Source organism: Hyaena hyaena, unplaced genomic scaffold (assembly GCF_003009895.1).
Source record: "Hyaena hyaena isolate Hyena2069 unplaced genomic scaffold, ASM300989v1 scaffold_28, whole genome shotgun sequence".
Lineage (NCBI taxonomy): Eukaryota > Metazoa > Chordata > Mammalia > Carnivora > Hyaenidae > Hyaena > Hyaena hyaena.
This window is the reverse complement of record NW_024080660.1, coordinates 1,664,450-1,670,369: the sequence shown is the minus strand read 5'-3', so window position 1 is coordinate 1,670,369 and position 5,920 is coordinate 1,664,450.

Genomic DNA, 5,920 nt, shown 5'->3' with positions numbered 1-5,920 from the left:
TGTTGTTGTTTAATTTAAAAGACTGTTTATTTATTTTTGAGAGACAGAGTGCAAGCGGGGCAGGACAGAGAGAGAGGGGAGACACAGAATCTGAAGCAGGCTCTAGGCTCTGAGCTGTCAGCACAGAGCATGACACGGGTTTTGAACTCATGAACCATGAGACCATGACCTGAGCTGAAGTAGGATGCTTAAACAACTGAGCAACCCAGGAGCCCCTCTTTTTTTTTTTTTTTTTTTTAATGTTTACTTATTTATCTTAAGAGAGAGAGTATGTGTTTAAGTTTGGGAGGGGCAGAGAGAGGAGGAGAGAGATAATCCCAAGCAGGTTCCATGCTGTCAATGCAGAGCCTGACAAGGGACTCGAGCCCACAAACCGTGAGATCACTACCTGAGCCAAAATCAGGTCAGATGCCTAACTGACTGAGCCACCCAGGCACGCTGACCCCTGTAACATTCTTTGTGCTTCACCGTGTTAATGTCAGCTTGAAAATCAGAACCGATTTCCCAAGCAGGAGCCCTCTGTAGCAACCCCTTGGATCTCTTCTGGGTGGATTTCCCTTTTTCTGGCCTCCAAGCACTTTATCTTCCTGACATTCACTGCAGACTTTTTGGTCTTTTGCCTTTAGCCATCAGGTTCATTTCTCTTGCAAACCCTGAGCGATTCTAAGGGCTCCTCCTTGGGAAACATGAATACAGAGAGATGGAGAGCCCAGGTGAGGAGAGCCAGGCCCCAGTCCACAGCACCCCCTTTTTAAAGTAATCTCTACATCTAATGTGGGGCTTGGACTCATGACCCTGAGATCAAGCGCTGTCTGCTTGGGGCGCCTGGGTGGCTCAGTCGGTTAAGTGCCCTACTCTTGATTTCAGCTCAGGTCGTGATATCACAGTTCATGAGTTTGAGCCTCGAGTCGGGCTCTGTGCTGACAGGCAGAGCCTGCTTGGGATTCTGTCTCTCCCTCTTTCCCTGCTCTTTCTCTGCTTGCTCTTTCTCTCTCTCTCTCAAAAATAAGTATATTTTTTAAAAAGCTTAAAACAAAAGAGTTCCATGCTCTACGGACTGAGTCAACTGCTGCCCTGACACAGCTCCCTTTTGATTTACCTTGTCACAGCCTCAGAAGTGTACAGCCGGATCCAGAAAGATCCAGGGAGATCCAGAGCTGCAAACAGCCTGAGAAATGACCCTTTCCCTGTCTTGGGTCCCTTACAGTTCCCAGGGGTCCACAGAGGCCTGCCAGGTGCTCCTGAAGTGACACAATGAGAATGACACACTTCCCAACAACTTCTCTTTCTCTTAATGCTCAATAATTTTCAACATTATCTTAAAAATTTTTTTTAAGTTTATTTATTTTGAAAGAGAGAGCCAGTAGAAGAGGGGTGGGGGGGTAGGGCGGAGAGGATCTGAAGCCGGCTCCATGCTGACACTGGAGATCCTGATGCAGGGCTTGAACCCATGAACTGTGAGATCATGACCTGAGCTGAAGTTGGATGCTTAACTGACTGAGCCCCCCAGGCGTCTCCCACATTCTCTTTTAATTAAAACCGGGATTTGTGAAGGAGAATGCAAATATAAATAAGCTTCTATGATAAACCTCCAACTTCAGGGGCCTAGGAGTGGGCTGATGCTGCCACCACCCTGAGTTCCTCCAGGGGACATGTCCACCCCTCTCTGCTCTCAGGGGGAGCTCGGGGGGCACTTCTGAGAAGTGAGGGTAGTCTGCCCTCTCATGTCATGGAGGAAGAAAACAGATCTAGATTATACTAACTCTTAACTTAGTTGCTCCTAAGTGGTTACCTCACATGCAAAAGAGGGGGTAAAAATAGTCCTTGTGGGGGTGCCTGGGTGGCTCAGCCAGTTGAGCATCTGACTCTTGAATTCAGCTCAGGTCGTGATCCCAGGATCTTGGGATCGAGCCCGTACTGGGTTCTGCATTGAGTGTGAAGCCTGCTTAAGATTCTCTCTCTCCCCCTCTGCTCCTCTCCCCTGCTCTTGTGCACACTCTCTTTCTAAAATAATTTTTAAAAAATTAACGTTAAAAAAATAGTCCTTATGTCTTCAGTTACTGTGAAGATTAATGGAGATGATGATGTAAAATGTCTGACATGCAGTCAGAGCTCAATAATTAGGTGTTGTTATTATTATTAATGTTCACCTATTTTTGAGAGAGAGAGAGACAGAGAGACAGAGTGTGAGAGGGAGAAGGACAGAGAGAGAGACACACACAGAATCCGAAGCAGGCTCCAGGCTCTGGGATCTCAGCACAGAGTCCAATGTGGGGCTTGAACCCACGAACTGTTAGATCATGACCTAAGCTGAAGTCAGATGCTTAATCGACTGAGTCACCTAGGTGTCCCTCAGGACTCCATTCCTATCTCACTTGCTCTAAGCAAACTTTCTTGGGGCTCATGGGTGGCTCAGCTGGCTGGGTGCCCAGGTCTTGATTTTGGCTCAGGTCATGATCTCACAGTCATGGAATTTGAGCCCCATGTTGGGCCGCACACTGGGCGTGGAGCCTGGTTGGGACTCTCCCTCCCTCTCCCTCTGCCCCTGACCCACAAGTGCTCTCTCTCTCTCAAAAAAAGAAAAAAAAAAGAAAAGAAAAGAAAGAAAGAAAGAAAGAAAGAAAAGAAAGAAAGAAAAGAAAAAGAAAACTTTCTTGCCCCAGTGCCCTTCTTCACAAAAAGGGAATTAAGCATTCATTCTTTGTCTACATACTGTCCTCTATACCCCTTCCCTTGTGCCTGTGAAAGAAAGACATAGGGGCCCTATTAGTTTACCCACTGGATTATGAACTCTTTGAAGTCAAGATTCAAGTAATACTCTTACCCATATTCCCAGTACCTTCAGTGCATGACCAGCACAAAGGATGACTTTAAGAAACGTCTGCCCAATGAATGGATCGCTGGATGGGTGAATAGATGGCTCGATGGAGGGATGGATGGACAGATGAGAAATCTGTGACCCATCCTGGATCTCTAAGCTCTCTGGGATGATGGGAAGAGCTAAGCCAAGCACATTCCCTCACTGTCAGTCTCTGTCTTACACTCCTGTCCTCCTCACCTGGGATCAATGAGAAAAAGAAACGCTTTGTAGCAAGAAGGGAGTGAGATGTGACCTCAGGATGCAGATGAGACAGAAAGGAGAAGAAGTTGTCAGAGAAAGCAGCAGAAGAATCTGGAAGCTGGAGAAGCCCTTTTGCCTGCCTGTACGATGCCCTACTTTCTCCCCAGCAGCAAGGTTCCAATCCAGAGGCACTGGGTGGGGGCGGGGTAGAGTGCATAGAGAGAATACTGAGCAGTTTAGACAATTTTGAGAGTTCAGAGAAGAAACCAAGCCCCTCCTCCACCCCGTGTGTGTCAGACCTCCTTCTAGAACCCCCAGCAGAGAATCTCTTGGTGATGAACTCTGACTGTATTATCTCTAGAGACTGGGGTGCAGACTGGGGCTCTGTCCAGCCAGGGCACAGTTACATAACTGAGGTCAGCCAGAATGAGCATCTCTGCCCCAAGAATTCCCGCACGGGTGACGTCCCAGGTGTCGATGGTGTTTACTGGCCTTATGTGTGATATCATTGGGCTTATGCCTGCTTGCATGCTGGATGACCCCAGCACACCTTTGATTTACCTCAATCCCAAAGTCTTGCCTGACTCCCTGAGTCTTCTTTATCTGCAAATGAGCGACAGGGCCTGCTTGGCTTCCTTTATCTCCGCTCTGTCACGTGCCCTGACGCCATCTTTGGGGGGACATGCAGGGTGACCGTATACCCTGGTTTGCCTGGGGCAATCCTGTTGCTTCAGTGTAATTATGAATACCATCACTATACTGGTCACCGTCCAAAGCAGTCCATTTTGGATGACACATTACACAGCCAGTCTATTTACAAGGTGCTTTAAGATCCTCTGGAAGAATTCCAAGTGTGTCTGCGGTCACCACTGTCCTTCCCTACAGACGCTGCACAGCATGGGTGGCATGTCGTTTCTGGAGAAATCCACCAACAGGCCCAGGACTCCAGAGAAGACAAACTCAGGCCAAAGAAGGAAATGCAGGCGTTTGCCCTTTTGCAAAACCTTGGGCAAGGTTTCAAAGCTCCTCTTTCCAGGATCTTGGGAACTGAAGGGAGAGAGGATAATCCCAGGAGGCCACCACCTTTGGGCAGCACGCCCATGGTCCCTGACACCGATTATAGTTCTGGTGTTTAATGTACCTGTTGATCTATTGCTTGCTCAGGGCAGGAACGGCTAGGAATTCTGGTTTTTCCTCCTACATCTTGGTTGGGTCACATGGCCCAGTCTACAAGAAACACTGGTTGGGTGCTTGTAGGCTTCCCAATCCTGGAGGTCCCTGTTTGAAACAAAAAAAAATTTTTTAATGTTTATTTTTCAGAGAGAGACAGAGTGTGAGTGGGGGAGGGGCTGAGAGAGGGAGGCACAGAATCCAAGGCAGGCTTCAGGCTCTGAGCTGTCAGCACAGAGCCAGACGCAGGGCTCAGATCCACGAACGGTGAGATCTTGACCTGAACCGAAGTCAGACGCTTAACCCACTGAGCCACCCAGGCGCCCTGAGGACGGCCCTGTTTATATGAAGGGGCCTGGCCAAGGGAAAAATGTTTCCTATGAATTATAAAATGCTTGATTTTATTCCTAGATGAGAGTTGATTCAGCCCTCCCAGGACTTTAACTGAAGCCTTTCAGGGTCTGAGCTCCTATCACCCGTCCAGGCTGGAGGTTGCATCTGTAGGTGACTTGGGGTGAAGGGTGACCCTTCACCAATTAACTGCTATGGGCAGAAAGAGGCTATAGTACTTCCTTCTCAGAAAACGCTCTAGAGCCCAAGAAAGCAGTAGAAAGTTACACAGGGTCACACCCACAGAACATACACAATCATAGCAAAATGTAACCCCAAGACCGGAGTGTAGTTCATTTCCCAGGCAGTCTACACTCTGTACAAATAATGTCATTCAGCCCTGGAGAATGAGAGAGAGCACCAGCCCTCGGTTTCCCTCTGGCTTAGAAATATAGTGAAAAAGCAACAAGAAACTGCAAACTAGAAGATTTTGTCTCCCTGAGGCTCTCACTTCTTTGTCACTCTTATTCCTTGGAACATCAGCCTCTCAGATTCTTTATGTCCCTCCAACCCAAGTCCGCAGGTTCCTAGACGGCAGTGCTCCAGGCCCCAGGGGAGGGCAGGGCTGTGGAGGATGGAAATGGCTGGAGGGCCTGGGGCCCAAGGGGAGCTCCTTCTCTGTTCAGGTCATTGGCTTTCTGGGCTGTTCCCTAGTCCAAGAAAGAGGGGGAGGCCCTATGCTGGTGGAGGAGGCAGCTCCACAGGGAGTGAGCCTCTCTGCCCTCTGCAATGCCTATAGCAGGCACTCAGGAAGGGCCGGGCACTGGGTGAAGGTGCCATACCCAGTGTAACTCTCCAGGGGCAGCTCTGAGTGGCCTGAGCCTGTATCTGTCATACCGAAGCCTGGAGGCCCAGAAGGGCTAGGTGGTTAGGCCAGGGGCTCAGCTCGTAAGTGGAAGGGGCAAGATCAGAGCTCAGGCCTGTCCTACTCTGGCGCCTAAATGCGTCCCTTAGACTTGCCATCAGACCAGGCGAATGTTAAGACTCCCCCTGCCTCTCCTCCATTTCCTTGGGGCACAAGTTTACCAGGAGTCTTGATCTCTCAGCTCACATCTGCAACCTCGCATCTGGCCGACAGGAAACCCCTCCCCCCGCACAGGTCCAGGCACGAGCTCGCAGGAGCCGCCGCGGAGGGGCGCACAGTGGGCCCGCAGAGGCGCAATTGGCGTCTCCCGCCCGCGCCGTCTGGCTGCCCCGGGTCTGTGGCGGGGGTGGGGGGGGCGGGGAGGCAGCGCCGCGGGGCTTCGCGCCATGACATCAGCCCTGCTGTGGTGCAGTGTGCAAAGCCCACTGGTTGGC